The following is a 19,223-nucleotide window of genomic DNA, read 5'->3' as shown; positions in this document are numbered from 1 at the left end:
CCGAAGGTCCATCAAGCCCAGTATCCTGTTTTCAACAGTGGCCAATTTAGATCACAAATACCTGGCAAGATGCCAGAACAGCAAAACAGATTTTATGCTGCTTATCCTAGAATGTGCATGGATTTTCCCAAGTCCATCTTAATAATGGCTTACAGACTTTTAGGAAATTAGCCAAGCCTTTTTTAAACCCTGCTAAGCTAACTGCTTTTACCACATTCTCTGGCAATGAATTCCAATGTTTAATTACTCATTGAGTGAAGAAATATTTTCTACGATTTGTTTTAAATTTTCTACTTACTAGCTTCTTTGTGTGCCCCCTGGTCCTAGTATATTTGGAAAGAATAAACAAGTGATTCACATCTACCCATTCCATTCCACTCAGTATTTTATATACCTCTATCATGGGCAGGGCATGGGCAGATCAGGGGCATTCCCAGAATTTAGGCGCAATGTTATAGAATAGTGTTATTCACATGCCCAGCCACCATTTGTTGCACACCAGCATTTACACCAGGTTTTAGCAGATGTACATGCTCACACCCAAAGTTAGGGGCGAGATCCACACTATGGGGGTCTATTCCTTGTTTCTTCTCTTCTCTGTCCCCAGTGATGTGGACGGGTATTCATTCCTTTGCTACAAAGTTATTTGTATGTAAGTTTATTGCAAAAATAAATACATAAATAAGCCTTAAATGGTGAATTCTCTGCTGAAAGAAGTTGTGGAAGCAAACATTGAACTGGAATTCAAAAATGAATGGGATAAATACAGTGGAGCCACAAAAGAGCAAGAGGATGGAAACCAAAAATGGAACACCTCAACTCCAAACAGCTTTGAAATTACTGTTGTGCCTACCCTAAGAAACCATAAGGAAAGTAACCCACACTATGCAGCAGGTACAATGCCACAAAAATAAAGACAAAGGAAAGTAACCCACACTATGCTGCAGGTACAATGCTACAAAAATAAAGACAAAGGAAAGTAACCCACACTATGTGGCAGGTACAACACTACAGAAATAAAGACAAAGGAAAGTAACTCACACTATGCTGCAGGTACAACGCTACAAAAATAGAAGGGAAAGCAACATGCACTATGCGGCAGGTACAACGCTACAAAAATAAAGACAAAGGAAAATAACCCACACTATACAGCATGTACAACGCTACAAAAATAAAGACACAGGGAAAGTAACTCACACTATGCGGCAGGTACAACGCTACAAAAATAAAGACAAAGGAAAATAACCCACACTATGCAGCAGGTACAACGCTACAAAAATAAAGAGAAGGGAAAGCAACCTGCACTATGCAGCAGGTACAACGCTACAAAAATAAAGACACAGGGAAAGTAACTCACACTATGCAGCAGGTACAATGCTACAAAAATAAAGAGAAGGGAAAGCAACCTGCACTATGCGGCAGGTACAACGCTACAAAAATAAAGACACAGGGAAAGCAACTCACACTATGCAGCAGGTACAACGCTACAAAAATAAAGACACAGGGAAAGCAACTCACACTATGCAGCAGGTACAACGCTACAAAAATAAAGACACAGGGAAAGTAACTCACACTATGCGGCAGGTACAACGCTACAAAAATAAAGACACAGGGAAAGCAACTCACACTATGCAGCAGGTACAACGCTACAAAAATAAAGACACAGGGAAAGTAACTCACACTATGCGGCAGGTACAACGCTACAAAAATAAAGACAAAGGAAAATAACCCACACTATGCAGCAGGTACAACGCTACAAAAATAAAGACACAGGGAAAGTAACTCACACTATGCAGCAGGTACAATGCTACAAAAATAAAGAGAAGGGAAAGCAACCTGCACTATGCGGCAGGTACAACGCTACAAAAATAAAGACACAGGGAAAGCAACTCACACTATGCAGCAGTTACAACGCTACAAAAATAAAGAGAAGGGAAAGCAACCTGCACTGTGCGGCAGGTACAATGCTACAAAAATAAAGACAAAGGAAAATAACCCACACTATGCAGCAGGTACAACACTACAAAAATAAAGACATAGGGAAAGTAACTCACACTATGCAGCAGGTACAACGCTACAAAAATAAAGACATAGGGAAAGTAACTTACAGTGTATAACAGCTACAACTCCCCCACCCCCAATAAAATCAAAGGGAAAATAACCTGCACTATGCAGCAGGTACATCTCACCAAAAATAAAGAGATGGGGAAAGTAACTTATAGTGCACAACAGCTACAACTTTCCCCACTGCCAATAAGAACTAAGACAAGGGGAAAGTAACATGATCAAACAGCATGGAGCTAAGACCAAGGGGCTCAACACAAAATACTGGTTTCCTCAGAAACTATAATTCAAAAATCATTTTCCCTTACACTTCTCACAATTCAGCAATCCCCTCACATCTGCGTATTCAATCTCAACACAAGCCTGCAAACAGGCTTGTGAGTCCACTAAACATTTGCATCTACATTCAGGAAGAATAGCCTAGTCATTAGAGTTGCAGGCTGAGAACCAGGGAAACCAAGGTTCAAATCCCACTGCTGCTCCCTGTAATCTTGGGCAAATCACTTATCCCTCCATTGCTTCAGGTACAAACTTAGGGGGTCTTTTACAAAGCAGTGCTAGTGTTTTTAGCTAATGCTACAAATCAGCTAGTGCTAAACACTGAGACACCCATAGGAAGTTAATGGACATCTCAGTGTCCTCAAGTTGGGAGGTTCAACGACAGCCCAATCAAAAGAATATATATGCCAAAGGCTGCATCACTCCTCCCCAGGATGCCCAGCCGATAATGCTTTGCAAAGGTATGAGTTGAGGACCACGTTGTTAATCTGCATATGTCTTCAATGGAAACAAACTGAGCTTTGGCCACCAAAGTAGCCAGGGCCTCCGTCGAGTGCGCATACAAGGCCAAGGGCGGATTTTACCCCACAAGCATGTATGTGGAAGAGATATAGTCCCTGTAGATAGTTAACTCCCTTTAGGAAATGCACCGTATCCGGATGTTTCACCAAGGAAGAATTCTGGAGGCAACCTCTAATGCAAGTTAATGCTGCAATTTGTACCTTCAGAGTATTCATTGCCAGCCTCTTCTTGAAGCACTTTTGTAAAAAGGCCAGGTTGTGGGAGAGAGTCACCTGAAAAGGATCTAGATTTCTGTAGGAGCACCAAGACTTGAAGGGCCTCTGTACCTTAGCATAAGCCACTGACATAGAACACTTCCTTACCTGAAGGAGCATAGAAATAATGTCTTTCCGGGTAACCCTTGCACCTCAGCCATCTCCTCTCAAGAGCCAGACTGTAAGACCAAAGGGAGATGGGTCGTCTATCTGAATGGAACCCTGAGTCAGGAGTCCACTTCGCTGAGGAAAGAGCAGTGGATCATTGATCTGAATCCGAAGAAGTCCGCATACCATGGACTTCTGGGCCAATCCAGGGCCACCAGGATGACTGGACCTGAATGACAAGCTATCCTGCCCTGAATTCTGTCTATCAGAAGCCAGGAAGGGAAGGCATATAGGAGAACATCGGTCAGCCACTCCTGAAGCAGGGCATATATGCCCTCTGCTGAGATAGTCTGCCTGCACATTCTAGAGACCCGTGATATGAGCAGTGGACAGAAGTGGGATCCAGCATTCCGCCCAACAGCAGAGAAGCTGTGCCTCCTGTGCTTCCAACACACTCTTCATCCCCACCCCCGGCAGGCAATGTAAGAGACAGCAGTTGAGTTGTTTGAAAAAATGTGAGCAGGTTTGCCCAAGATCAGTGAGGAGAACGCTTGTAGCACCCTCCTGATCACACTCAATTCTAGGCGATTGATTAACCAGGAAGATTCTTCTAGAGACCAGAGTCTCTGAGCCATTTGATGGCAGCAATGGGTTCCCCATTCTGTTAGACTCACATCTGTGATAATGACCACCCAATCCAGTGGAGACAGAGGCAGGCCTTTCTGCAGATTCACCTCTGAGAACCACCAACAGAGGCTATCCCTCACCTGGACAGCCATGGGACATGTAGACTGTAATCCAAAGTAGCAACAGATCACTGACTGAGAAGACAGTGTTGCAGAGTCCTCATGTGTGACTAGGCCCATGGCACCACATCCAGCATGAGCCCCAGAACCTGCATGTAGTCCCATACCATTGGCAGTAGAAGGCGCAGGAGACTGCCGCCACTTCAAAGGCACTCTTTAAAGCGGATTCCAGCCTGCAGTTCTGAACATCCTACAGGGCAATACCCCCTTCCATGGGAAGGATGGTTTTCTTAGTGACTGCTATGACCAAAGTGAATTTCAAGCAGTCTAGAAGGCAAGGGATATAGATGGGCAATAGCCCTGGCCACCATAAGACCCCCATCAGGAGTGTCCCACTGAGCAGAAATGAATTTTTGCATTGCAGCATGGATATGGAAGGTCTTAGGGGCTTCTTAGTCCTTAACATAATAGGATTGGAGTTAGCCACTGTATTCTGCGGCTCTGGAGGAAAGATGTTCAAAGCTTCCAGAACCCTGGAGATAAAGGGAAAAAAAGCTCTTCCTTATGGAAGAACCTAGCTGATGTGAAATAATCCCTCTCCAAAGGAGACAATTTACCTTCCTCCAAATGGTCAGGCAGGGATTAGTCAGAAGCTACTGACAGTGCTGCCTCAGAGTCCTGATGGGAGGGCAGAGAGACTTCATCTACATCCCAAAGAGGTTCCAAATGCCTCTTTTTCTGAGGCTGACCAGGGATATTCACCTGGGCAGGGAAAACATCCTGAGGAGGTTCTGCCCTCTTCAATAAAAAAAAACAAACAAACCTGGTGCATTAGGAGCACAAACCAGAGAGAAAGAGGTTGTTCCAGCACCAGAAGCCTACTCGAGGTCAGAGCCATGTCGAGGCTCACAGGAAGAAAAACCATGCCCAAAGGGCAAGGAGTGAGGGACAGATGGCAGCACAATAGCCATAGGAGCCTGAGCACCTAAATTCAAGATGGCTAGTGGCACAAGGGAAGAGGTGCAGAGCCTGCCAAAGTTTCAGAATGCACACCACCAACAGCCACCAAACTCAATCCCAGCTGTGGATCAGCCTAGCATTGCCGTTACCCTGTTCCAGAGGGAGCTCAGCTCTACTGTTCCTGATGTTAGTAGTCGTGGGCGGATACCTGAAGCTGAGTTTCAGAAAAAGGGTAAGCAATATAAACTAACCACATCCACACAGCTCAAAGCTGCAAGGAGGAAAAAAACCCTAAAGTTTAGGATTTGCCTTTAGGTTGGAAAGTTAGCCGCAAAAAAGGTAAGTTGTCAATAAATAATATTTTTATTTATAGCTGTAGTTGGAATGTAACAATTTCTTTTGAATGTAACAATTTCATTTGAATATGACAAATTCTTCTCCAAGTTAAACACCCAAAACTTTGACAAAAGTACAAATGCAGTGCTAGTTCACCTGAACTTTACAAATGTGTTATTTCCTCACTTACAGAAATTTGCACCCTCTGAATCCTTGGATTCAGCAGAATATTTATTTATTTATTTATTTATTTGTTGCATTTGTATCCCACATTTTCCCACCTCTTTGCAGGCTCAATGTGGCTTACAATACATCATGAATAGTGGAAATACATGAGAAAGTATACATTTAGTGATAACAGAAGGATTTTGGGTAACATGATAATGATAAAACATGATAGTATTTTAACAAGCAAACATAGTAAGAAATATTTAAGAAATATATATGAATTATATAAGAAATATACATTTAGTAATAGCAGAAGGATGTTGGTAACATGATAGCAAAAAACATGATAATAGTTTGGCAAGCAAATATTGTAGAGGCAGTTCTGGATATGTGTACAGGAGTTCATATTTGTTGATCATTGTTGTATGCCTTGTTAAAGAGATGGGTCTTCAGTAGAATATCAGATAAGTATTGCTATGTTGTTCTCTATAACTTTCAATTTTAACCAAATTTATACTAGAATTCAAATCCTCTCTTGGTGATAAGAATTGATCCTTTGTGTAAATGTATTTTCTTTTAGGTTCAGGTACTTCCCACTGTATACCACTCTGTTGTCCTTCTCTTGTTTTAAACTTGTTCCTAGTGCTTGTGTTTGATTCACTTCGCTGTAATCTTTCTTGGCTGGAGCACTTTGGTCTTTCTTGTACGTTGGAACTCAGAATCGGCAGTGACGATCTTTGCACAGCATTAATGATTCCTTCGCCCAGCTGGGCTGCAGAGCTCATCTAACTTAAACAACTGAAAAGGAACAAAACCCTGTCTTACCTGTTTAAGCAGAATACCTCATAGGGACTTACAATTAAAATAACTGTGGCCTATCTAGCTATAGGGAAAGAAAATAATCATTTTTATAGCCCTAAATTTCCAGGACCTATCCTGTTGACACTTTTCCCTATCACTAATGAAGAGCCATGTGTGTTCTTTTCCTGGCTTACTCTGGAACCCGCACAAACTTTAAACTCCACTCACTTTCACCAAACCAACATTAGTGGTATGCCTATACTTGGACTCCATACATCCTGTACTTCTCTCAGCACATAATAACATACACAGTATTAAAAAAAACAATTGCTCTTGTATAAGCTGTATCTCTATTTTCCTACACAGAACTGATATTCTCATCCACTTCTATCAAATACCATGCAAAAGCACTCTCTCACCATTAATGTCATGTCACATCATACTATTTAAGACCAATTTCTTTCCCCACAGTCACCAATTCAAGACCTTACACACACTGAAGAATCAGAAATCCTTCAGCCAGAGGCGTAGGTAGGTGGGTCACCAGGGGAGCAGCCGCTCCCCCAAACGGACTTCCGACAGTGCCGGCACCTATTTTTGATGCGATCTGTTGCTTTTAAATTAAGCGCTGGTGCCATCAGCAGTCTGCTCTCCACTCCCCCTGCACCCTCAACCTGGCTACATTTCTGCCTTCAGCATGTCTGCATCTTTCATCTTCCAGGGCACTTCTGAGTCACTCACAGATAATGTTGCTATAGAAACCTTGACTTGGCTGCACCACCAAACCAACATTAACAAATCAGATAGCTTATAGAGCTAAAAGGGGGGGGGGGGGGGGTTCTCTCCTGCTCCTCGTTGAAATCTCCATTTTAGTTTTAAAACTTCCCATAGGATATAATGAGAAAATGAAATTTTTACAAAATTTTATAGGTAAATCAAAGTCAAACAAGTCCAAATTTACATTTCCAGCCAAGCACATCTTTACTCAATGACATATGCTTTCAGTTTTTAGAAAGACCCTCTATTTAAGGACATCTCCTCAATTTTCTTAATAAAATTAATTTACATTTCACAAATTCCACAGAAACAACTCAAGAAAATTAATAATAATTTCCCTACATATCCTCTGTCAAGAATTTTCCAAAAAGACCCATCATAGACCCTAACATCACCCCAAACTCCAACGTCAGGTTTTCTTCACTTAAGAGGAGGAAGTGACGTCACGGTGCTAGATGTCCACCTAAGTCAATAGTTCTCGCACTTCCCTGCCTTCAATAGCAGAATCCGCTATCATCCGATTTACAATTGGCTTCCTTTTTCATCACTTGTTATACCTGAAAGCCTGGTTGCAATGAGTAAGGCTTTATCTTCGCTTCAGAAGGATGGAGAACGCCACTCTGCCCGACAGTCCAGTAAGGGCCCTCATCTCCATAAGTCGCTAGCTCCCCTTTTGTCACGTGTTGTGAGCCCTTGTGCTGATCCCGAGATGGGAGAAGTAGTCGACAAGCTCTGTGCTTCACCTGCGGTGACCACCATTCCCCAGCGGTTGAGCCCCTGGATGCGGGCTGTAGGTAGGGCTTAAATAGAGAACAAAGGCAAGGATGAGGTCAAGGCTCAGGACAAGGTGGGAGACCAGAGGATGGCCCAGGCAGGAGGCAAACAGAAGAACAGTGTCAAGGTCCAGGCATGGGTTCAGGCAGGCAGCAAGCAAAAAAACAGCGTCAAGGTCCAGGTGTGGGTTCAGGCAGGCAGCAAGCAGAAGAACAGCGTCAAGGTCCAGGCGTGGGTTCAGGCAGGCAGCAAGCAGAAGAACAGCGTCAAGGTCCAGGCGTGGGTTCAGGCAGGCAGCAAGCAGAAGAACAGGTCAAGGTCCAGGCATGGGTTCAGGCAGTCAGCAAGCAGAAGAACAGCATTAAAGTCCAGGCATGAGTTCAGGCAAGTGGCAAACAGAAGAACAGTGTCAAGGTCCAGGCATGGGTTCAGGCAGGCAGCAAGAAGAACAGTGTCAAGGTACTTTGGCCTCAGAGGTCCTATCTGGAACATTCTTATTTTGAATAAGGGTGGGTTGGGTTTACTGTTTGGGTGGGGGGAGGGATGAGGGTGGAATACAGTTTGATGGGGGGGAACTATACAGTTAAATCCTTTTCAAAAATGTTAGAAGTACATATCAGGTTGTGCTCCAACTTTCATTGAGAACACTTTCAGCTTGTTATAGGAACAGTGTGTTCATGTTCTTAAATTGCCCATTTGTATTCTGATGCGCTTTTTCCTAAGTGTATACTTTTTGTATGTTATGTTTCTCAATGCTCAATAAAGACTTCTAAAAATTAAAAAAAAATATATATTTTTTTAAAGCCACCCCACTAATTCACCTAAAGAAGTTCTCAGGAACCCATAACTACAAATAAAACTAAAAAAAGTTAACCCCTTATGTGCCAGCATACCCGACACAAAAAACATATTTATCACCAGAACCCTTACCTGGTCCCCAGAAGGGTCCACACTCGACCTCCACCTCCAATCTGGGTCCGAGGTCCCTCCATGGCAGCAGTAAAACACTATGATTTACCTCAGTAACCGCAGTACCCAGCCAGAATGCCTCAAAAATCTAGGCCCCAGCTTCACTTTGGGCCTAGTGCCAGCCCAGAAGTGCTACCATGCACGAGCAAAAAGGCACGCACACTTGGAGCCTCCTGCAAAGGTCAAAACCAGTGGTGTGCTGGAGCAGGCTCTCACAAGCTCGCGAGAGCCGGTTGTTAAGTTTTTAAGAATTTTGGGAGCCGGTTGTTAAAGCAGGGCCCTCCATGGCTTCTTTAAAACTGGCTCCCAAAATGTGGGCTTGGGCCCCCTGCTGAATTATCTTTTACTTTGCTGGTGGGGATGCTAAGCCCTGCAAGCCGAGTAAATAGAATACTGCCTCTCCCTGCTCCTTGTTTCCAGCTCTGGGCAGCAGGCTGGGACTTCTTGAGCATGTGAGAGAAGTTCCAGCATGCTGGTCAGAGCAAGATGTTGGGAGTGGTGGCAGTCCATTTATTGGCTGCCAGCAAAGGTATGCATAGCGTGCCCGCACGAAGGGAGGGAGAAGAGAGAGGCAAGTGTTGCTCTCCCCACCTCCCCACCCCACCCCCAGGCCACCCCTGGCCCTTCCAACTGCAGAGCTGGCTACATCCGGAGAAAGAGCCTGTTGTTAAAAATTTACCAGCACACCCCTGGCCAAAACCATCCATTTTCCAGCTTGCGCCTGGCCGGGAAACATCACAATCCAGCCAGGCAGTGTTGGGAAAGCAACAGGAAAGCGTGGTTCCCCTCCAGAAGCCCTGAACTGCCTCCAGAGTCAAAATGGGACACTGAGCTGGTCACCAATGACTCTGCCTGTGCCAGCAGCCCCCCCCCCCCCCGGACCCCAGGTAAACAAAAACATTTCACCACTGGGTTACACAAGGGAGAAACAGAAGGGCCCTGAACACAACGGTCCCATTGTCCCAATGTTGACCGCCTGTGTCTGCACCAGATACAGCATTTAATGGGCTCAGCAGGGGCAGTCATAACAAGGCTGAGCTAAAAGAAAAAAGCACTTACAGAAAAGCTGTTGCTGGAATCCCTCAAAGTTATTTCTGGTTCAGATGTCTAGAAAACACTGGAGCCCTCTCAACCTTTTTTATTTTTTTTTTAAATATTAGAGGCAGGAGATTACTGGACCAGTACCAGCAAGCCAATGAAAGAGAGGGGAGGGGAGGGACATAGCACCACCAGGTTTTTCTGGGTTGGTCTATGGAATGACATGGAAACACTATATAAATCCCGCTTATTCATCAGGTATTACTCTGCCTCTTACTGGTAATAAATGAAAAGTTAACCTAATTGTTCTAGCAAGTCTAGAATTAACATGGCAAATAGGTGGAAAAAGTCTAGCTGGATTCCAGTACCTCCTGTTACATGCTCTTATGCTTCTCCTGCAGCAGATCCGTTAGCTCCTGCAGGCGACTGTTCTTATGAGCCAACAAAGCATTCAGCTCCATCATCGTCTCCTCTATGACAACAGGGTCTGCAGGATAAATGCAAGGATGAGATTTTTAGCAACAACACCCTAGACCCCATTAATGAGTAAGAACAATCCATCCATTCACAAACAAACAGGGTACATTCCCATTAAAATAAGACAAAATAAGCCATTAGAAAAGAGAGTGAATTCCACCATTCATCTAATGTACACATAAAGGATATATTTGAATATGAAATATCATGGCATTAATTTTAAAAAAAAGAGAGATTTTGGGGGTCAAAGCATTTGAACATATGGTGTCAATTGGTAGAAGGGAAAAGATGGGGGGAAAGGGTTGTTGGGAAATTGCTGTTAATAGACTTTGTTGAATAAATGTTAGCTAATAGTACAAAGGGGGGGGGGATAAAGTTAAAAGATTAATGGAGATGAGTAATATCGTACAATTTCCGTACTTGCTGTGTGTTGTTTGATTGTAGTGATATTTACATTATGTAAACACCATTTTTGTGCTTCATGAATAAAAACTGTTGAAACCTAAAAAAAAAAGAGAGAGAGAGATAGGCCAAAAAGTGATTTGTTATGTAGACTTAACCACTACTTGCAGCATATCCAGAATTTTTGTCCTGGGTGATTTCAGTTTACGTATTAATAGTACTTCTTACTCTCTAGTTGCTGACAATTTCCTTGCAGCCACATCCACGGTAAGAATTTATTTGGCTGATGGAAGTTCCCACTCGTTTCAAGGCTCAAACATAGGACTGTCTTTTTCCATGAAACTGCCATTGAGCAGGCTGCCTGCAGGATCTGCTTATCACCCACATTCCTTGCTCATAACCATTTCACCATCGCCTTTAAGGCTGTGTTTCCAAACAAGCACTTCAAGCTAACCTGCAATGAGATTGCTTCCACTTCTTGCCATATTAGAGGCAATGTTCATATTGAGGATTTCAAGTCTGCACTTCTATTTCCTCTACCACTAATTTTACAAATCTCACTAGTACAGTCTTGAAATTTCTCCATTACTTGGGTTTTAGATCAGCTCGCTCCTTTAAAGATATTTAGAAGACTAGACAAAATTTTAAACCTTGGTACTCTACCCTAAATTAAAAGTAATTTAATATTATTACTTCCTTCACATCTCTCGGTGCTTTTTATCTAAACATAAAGAACTCAATGCCTCACCATCAACAGTATAAGAAAGTAGTAAACTTCAATATCTTTTGTCAAAGCTATTTGGCATAATTGATTTTGAAAGCTACCATACCCACTTCTGAGTTGTCAGTCAATCAGAATCAAGGATATGCCTTAGCTCCACCCACTCTCTGCCCAAGCCATGCCCATCCTCTGCCCAAACCCCACCCCACCCCATCCCTTTTGATGACATTGCCTTAAGTGACATCATAGCCCCACCCAAGCCACACGTTTGGTGATGTCACAGAAAGTGATTGAAGCCCGTCCCGATGGCAGCTTTGCTGATGTGCCTGCTGCGTCTGCGTGGTGCAATGTAAGTTCTGTTGGATTATTTGTAGTAAATAATTAGCAGATTTTAGTACACACAGCTTCAGCTTTAGAAATGTTAATTTCTTTCTTCATCTCTCTCTCATTCACCCCTGAATAATTCACTGCTGAGTCACTTTAAAGTTGAAGTAACAAAACATCTGTTTACTCACAGTTTGCAGTTAGATTATAATCAGACAGGCTTATATATACATATTACTATACATTTGTATTATCAGCTCCTTCCATGTGCTTAGATGGTAATGGATGCTCACACCACCATAGATCCTCTCAGGTTAGGAGAGATCATGAGCTCCATGTGCTCCATGTGCTGCATCTGCTGCATCTAACCCCCAACAGGAAGTTGCATAGCTGTGTGACCTCTCTAAGTAATTCACATCAGAGGTCACAGAGTAATCACAGAGAAATAATAGGTGACAGGCAATGCATGTAAAATACAATTACATTCCAACAAACCCCTTCTCATGCATAACTGTCATGCAATTATTTATTCATACAAAGTCCAAGCTTTATACGCAGATTCACAAAATGTTCTCTGGGTAACGGTTTGGTCATGATGTCAGCTGTCATCTCACTGGTGTGACAATAGTGTAGACTGATGACCCCTTCTTTCGCCAACTCTCGCACGTTGTGGTATTTCGTTGCGATGTGCTTGGTGCATGACTGAACCTTGTCATTCTGTGACAGTCGGATGCAGCTCTGATTATCTTCCATTATCTGGATTGGTTTCTGTTCAGCTATTCCAAAATCCAGCAAAAGTTTTTCAATCCACATCAGTTCTCTGCACGCTTCCGATACGGCCACGTATTCAGCTTCTGTAGAAGACAAACTCACAATACTTTGTTTATGACTGGCCCATGAAATTTGTACATTTCCATACATAAACACATATCCACTTGTGGATTTATAATCAGAATGATCCCCTGCCCAATCTGAATCACAGTAACATATTAGTTTTGGATTACTATTGGCTGAAATCTTTAATTTACAATCAATGGTACCCTTTAAATACCTTACCATCCTTTTAACTGCAGTCCAATCTGATTTGGTAGGTGAGCTGACCCTTCTGCTCAAAATTCCTACTGCATTTGCTATATCAGCCCTGTATGTGGTAGCTAGATATAAAAGCTTACCTATGGCTGATCTATATTGGATGTTATCTGGTAAAGGTTCTCTTACTGTTTCATCCTTCAGAAAATCAGTGATCATGGGAGTGCTTACAACTTGGGCATCTTGCATAGCTAAACTTTCAATAAGCTCATTTATTTTCTGCTTCTGGCTTAGAAGATAAGAACCATCATTTTGTTTCTCAATTTCTATACCAAGATAGTATGACACATTACCAAGTTCTTTTATCTCAACATTGAGGTTTAAACACTTTACAATGTCCTTGTACTCTTGCTCACTTTTGCTTGCAATGAGCAGATCATCAACAAAAGCTAAAATGTATGCATATTGTCCATTTGTGCACCTAGTGTACAAGCATTTATCTGCTTCACCTTGCTTAAATCCTAAATTTGTCAATATTTCATGCAATTTTTCATTCCAACATTTTGCACTTTGCTTTAATCCATAAAGACCTTTGTTCAATTTACACACTAGCTGTCTTTGTTTTGTATTTATGAAACCTGTTGGTTGTTCCATGTACAAGTCTTCAGTTATATCTCCATGAAGAAACGCTGTTTTCACATCAATGTGTTTGACTTGCATGCCTTTTGAGACTGCAATGCTCAGAAGTGTTCTGATTGTCGTGTGTTTCACTACAGGTGCAAACACTTCATCAAAATCTTCTCCATATTTTTGAAGATATCCCTTTGCCACTAATCTTGCTTTATACCTTTCCACTTTTCCTTGTGCATTCCTTTTTAACTTGAATACCCATTTGCATCCTATAGCTTTCTTGCCAGGAGGTAATTTTGTAAGAATCCAAGTATTATTTTTATCCAATGCATCAATTTCTTCTTGTGCAGCTTTATGCCATTCAGCAGCTTCTTCTGCTGGCATTTTCTCAATCTCATCCCATGTTAAGGGCTCTTGAGCTTCTGCTGACTTTGTTAGGTAAGACAGTCTTGGGGGTGGAACACCTTTGTTTTCCCTGGATGAGCGTCTGACAACAGGTTGGTCTGACCTTTCCGCATCCTCTAAATCTGAGAGTTCTTCTCCAATTGATTCCCCTTCTCCAACTGTACTGTCTTCTTCAATGATCCTTTCTGTGTCTGCTTCCTCTGCCTGTTCCTCGTTAGATACAGATGAGTTGCTTTCAGACATCTGCCTTGGTATGGCATTTATATACACTGGCATGTCTATTATGGTTCTAGTTTCATATTCTGGATGATAAGGCTCATCTGGGATAATCCAGCCTTTATCAACCCTTTTGTTTTCATCAAAATATGTAACATGTCTTATGCCAACAATTCCAGTTTTCAGATTCAAAATTCTATATCCTTTGTGTCCTGGAGCATAGCCAACTAAAATGCCGCTTTCTGTTGTGGAATCCAGCTTATGCCTTCTTTGCTTTGGTACATGAGCATATGCTGTACTTCCAAATGTTCTTATGTGTGACAGGTTTGGCTTCCTACCATGCCATGTCTCATGTGGTGTGCGCTCAGCGCCTTTAGTTGGCATTCTGTTTTGTAGGTACACTGCTGTGAGAATGGCTTCCCCCCATAGTCTTTTAGGGAGATTGCTATCTGACAGCATACATCTGGTCATTTCCACAATTGACCTAAATTTTCTCTCTGCAACAGAATTTTGCTCTGGTGTATAAGCTACTGTTGTGATATGTTGAATGCCTTCTTGTTCTAGAAATGTGCGCATGCTTTGTGAAGTGAACTCACCACCATTGTCGGTCTGAAGAACCTTTGGTTTTCTTTCAAATTTATTGCTCACCATGGCTACGTATTTCTTCAGCATGTCTGTGACTTGACTCCTTTCTTTCAGCAAATAGGCCACACAATATCTAGAGAAATCATCCAAGAATATTAGCACAAATCTGTTATTTCCCAATGATGGGATATTAAACGGTCCACATAAGTCACTGTGTATTAAGTCCAGCACTTTATTACTCCTATTTCCTGTGTATGCAGGAAATGAGGGTCTCACACCTTTTTGAGTAACACAGTCTATGCATTTCTCCATTTTACCAGCATCTGCACTTATCTGAATGCCGGTGGCCAGTTGCTTACTGTAAAGATCCTGGATCACCTTAGAATCACGATGTCCCAGGCGGCGATGCCAGATTTCCAGACTACATTTACCATCATTCTTCCTTACTTGCGCCATATGTGAGGCTTCACCTGAAATGCTCAGTTTATAAACATCATTATGCATAAAAGCTTCAGCATACACTTCATCATTTTTAGAGATTGTGCACTTACTGTTTTCAAAATGAATCGCAAATCCCTTCTTATCTAATGTAGATACACTAAGCATATTACAAACTGCTTGGGGAATATACAAGACATCACTTACAGGAATTTCTTTAACTTCATTAGACACTTTGCATTTTAAGAATCCAATACCTTTTGCTTGGATCTTAGCAGTCCCTGCGTTTGCAGTTTTAAGAATACCTTCCTCTGGACACATTTCCTGAAAGAAATCCTTACAATTGGTTAAATGGCATGTGCTCCCTGAATCCAAAATCCAAGTACTTTCATTTGAATTATTATTTACCATAGTCAAAGATTTTTCTGCCATTAGAAAACCCTTGTGTTTATCTTTGTCCTTCATACATTTCCTGGTTTGAAAATTCTTTAGTTCCATTGGCTTAGGTGAGCTAGAGGGAGTGTTTTGTGTTTCCTTACACCATTTAGATACATGTCCCTCCTTTCCACATGAGTAGCAAATCAGCTTGCCCTTGGGTGGAGTTTTCCCATAGCTCCGCCTTCCTCTGTTCTTTGCCAAGAAATTTGTTTCATTTCTCTCTGACTGACTTTGAGAACACATCTCCTCAGAATCATTTATTATGCATTCCTGCCTTAGTTTTGATGTTGTCTGTTCAAAAGATTGCCCTTCAATGGCCTCATTTACAGACCTAAAAACATCAAACTTCTTTGATAGTGAGGTAAAAAGAAATGCTCTTTTCAATGCATCACACATGGGAATTCCTGAAAGTTCTAACTTTTGAAATGAAGACATAAGATGCATAATGTGATCATTACATTTACTTTTATCCCTTAATTTGGTTTCATTCAACTCTGCTAACCAAATTGGTTGCTGCTTTGCATATGTAGTTGCATACATAGTTCTCAGTTTATATAAAATGTCCTTCACTGTATCTTTTCCCTCCAGCAATATGGCTTGTTTCTCTGAGAGAGCTTCAAAAAACATGCACTTCACATAATAGTTTGCATTGTCCCATTCAGCCATATTTTCAGCTGTTCTGTCTTGGTCTAAGCATATATTTAATCTTTTTGCTCGAAGGAGACATATGAGTCTTAGTTCCCACTGCTGATAATTAAACTCATTTAATTTAGGCACCTTGAGAGAATAGAACAATGGTGAATTTCTTCCCTCAGCCATTTTCTTAGCCTTCTGTCTGCTGTGTGGGGGGAGAGAGAGACAGACTGAATCTTTCCTTTAAAACTTAAGAGAAAAATGTGGCCTTTTTTTCTGCCTGGTAATATTTCTCTTCTTTCTCAATTCCCGCCGCCTGGGCCCATAACCCTTTTGTTGGATTATTTGTAGTAAATAATTAGCAGATTTTAGTACACACAGCTTCAGCTTTAGAAATGTTAATTTCTTTCTTCATCTCTCTCTCATTCACCCCTGAATAATTCACTGCTGAGTCACTTTAAAGTTGAAGTAACAAAACATCTGTTTACTCACAGTTTGCAGTTAGATTATAATCAGACAGGCTTATATATACATATTACTATACATTTGTATTATCAGCTCCTTCCATGTGCTTAGATGGTAATGGATGCTCACACCACCATAGATCCTCTCAGGTTAGGAGAGATCATGAGCTCCATGTGCTCCATGTGCTGCATCTGCTGCATCTAACCCCCAACAGGAAGTTGCATAGCTGTGTGACCTCTCTAAGTAATTCACATCAGAGGTCACAGAGTAATCACAGAGAAATAATAGGTGACAGGCAATGCATGTAAAATACAATTACATTCCAACAAGTTCAATAACAGACAGTGCTCGGGCCGGGGGGGGGGGGGGCGGAGCAGCAGCGACCTCGGGGGGGGGCCTCGGATCCCCCCCATTCCAAAACTAGCCCGTTTACACGGGCTCAACGGCTAGTAGGTTATAACAAAAGAGAGGGAACGAAGTACAAACTAAAGTCCAAACAAAAAAACAGCACCACGGGTCTTTAAAAATGGAACACAGTTCTTTAATGAATGAGCCTTGACAAAAAGACCTGACACGGGCGGTGTTTCGGTGACTAGCACTTGCATCAGGGGTCACAGTGATGACGTGGAAAACTTGGGGAATAACTCGAATATATTCCTTTACAATATATTATTCCTTACCCCATGTCTCATATAGTAAAAGCTACAAAGCAACAAGGCACTTTCACTTTCTGTATCCAAACGGATGAAAAGCTGTGCTCTCAAAAGGCTCTGCCTTGTTGCTTTGTAGCTTTTACTATATGAGACGTGGGGTAAGGAATAATATATTGTAGAGGAATATATTCGAGTTATTCCCCAAGTTTTCCACGTCATCACTGTGACCCCTGACGCAGGTGCTAGTCACCGAAACACGGCCCGTGTCGGGTCTTTTTGTCAAGGCTCATTCATTAAAGAACTATGTTCCATTTTTAAAGGCATGTGGTGCTGTTTTTTTGTCACAGAAAGTGATGTCATAACTCTGCCCAGGTCACACCCCTTTTAAAGATGGCAGCAAGTATGAGATGCACAAATCCAAGATTGCAGTGTCCATAAGGTCACTTCCTATTGTACAGTACTCACCGCGTTCTTGGATGAGTCAGGTGATGGGAAATGATGTCTGTCACCAGGCACCGCCCCTTACATTCTCGGAGGAGCATGCAGTTTGTGCAGACACTACAGGTAGTGAGTATGCTCAGTCAGTTTCGTTTTATTTTTTTTCCCCAGCTTTTAAATTAGCTGTGTTTTTTACGGTTGACTGCTCATTATCTCAGGAGCGAAATGATTTCAGACTGAGGGGGGAAAAAACTAAACAACCTTTTTTGTGTTTTGTAAAAGTAAGCACAGCCTGTCAATGTGTGATAGTCTTATAAGGCTTTTAACAAAGCACTGACCAACTGGTGCTGTTCCCCTCTCACTTCTCATCTTTCAAGGCTTTGTAGCAGATTTCCTGATGAAAAAAAAGCAGCAGGCAGTCCCTCCTCTCCCCAGCACCCCTCCCTTTTGAGTGTGTCTACAAGCTGTGAAATACAGCTTATTTGGGTGCTGCTGCTGCTTCTATAGAGTGAATTTAATGGAATGCTCAAATAGGCAGCCCCTCCCCCCTCTGGTTTGGGAACTGCTACTCCTACAGTGTGAGGTGCTGTTTTTTCAACTTCTCTCTCATTTTGTTTTAAATATTTTATTGTAGTTTCAAATATTAACAATATAAATAACGTTCATGAAATATGAATTACATAAATGTCACATTTGTGAGAACAATATAACCAAATAAAGCACAAAAAACAAGCATGAGTAATAAGAATTAATCTAAAGACAAAGGTGTAGTAGGCTGATCTAGCAAGTTATAAGTTAGAAATATATGTATCTAACGTTTTCCATTTTAATAATTTCCTAGAGTTTGGGAATGTATGACATCAAAGGTTAGATTCATAGTTCTTTAAAATAATCCAATTCCACCACATTTGGTAAGAGAGAGATGAATTATTCTTCCAGTGATTTATGATCATTTTAATGACCCCTCATTCATAGTAACATAGTAACATAGTAGATGACGGCAGAAAAAGACCTGCACGATCCATCCAGTCTGCCCAACAAGATAACTCATATTTGCTGCTTTTTGTGTATACCCTACTTTGATTTGTACCTGTGCTCTTCAGGGCACAGACCGTATAAGTCTGCCCTGCACTATCCCCGCCTCCCAACCACCAGCCCCGCCTCCCGATCTTGACTAAGCTCCTGAGGATCCATTCCTTCGGCACAGGATTCCTTTATGCTTATCCCATGCATGTTTGAATTCCGTTACCGTTTTCATTTCCACCACCTCCCGCGGGAGGGCATTCCAAGCATCCACTACTCTCTCCGTGAAAAAATACTTCCTGACATTTTTCTTGAGTCTGCCCCCCTTCAATCTCATTTCATGTCCTCTCTTTCTACCACCTTCCCATCTCCGGAAAAGATTCGTTTGCGGATTAATACCTTTCAAATATTTGAACGTCTGTATCATATCACCCCTGTTTCTCCTTTCCTCCAGAGTATACATGTTTAGTTCAGCAAGTCTCTCCTCATACGTCTTGTAACGCAAATCCCATACCATTCTCGTAGCTTTTCTTTGCACCGCTTCAATTCT

General features: G+C 41.9%; 1 protein-coding gene across 2 annotated transcripts in view; it reads right to left on the bottom strand.

Moving 5' to 3' along the window:
* Positions 1-10,773, bottom strand: part of EDARADD (EDAR associated death domain) — a 129,585-nt gene extending 118,812 nt beyond the window's left edge. For both annotated transcript variants that reach the window (XM_030198106.1, XM_030198109.1), the window contains exons 1-2: positions 10,694-10,773; positions 10,165-10,283 (exon numbers count right to left, since the gene is read on the bottom strand). The gene's annotated coding sequence lies outside the window, so the exon portion shown is untranslated. The remainder of the gene's footprint in view (positions 1-10,164; positions 10,284-10,693) is intronic.
* Positions 10,774-19,223: the final 8,450 nt, after the last annotated feature.

This window comes from Microcaecilia unicolor, chromosome 3 (assembly GCF_901765095.1).
Source record: "Microcaecilia unicolor chromosome 3, aMicUni1.1, whole genome shotgun sequence".
Lineage (NCBI taxonomy): Eukaryota > Metazoa > Chordata > Amphibia > Gymnophiona > Siphonopidae > Microcaecilia > Microcaecilia unicolor.
The sequence above is the reverse complement of the archived record's forward strand: the minus strand, read 5'-3'. Positions and strand labels throughout refer to the sequence as shown.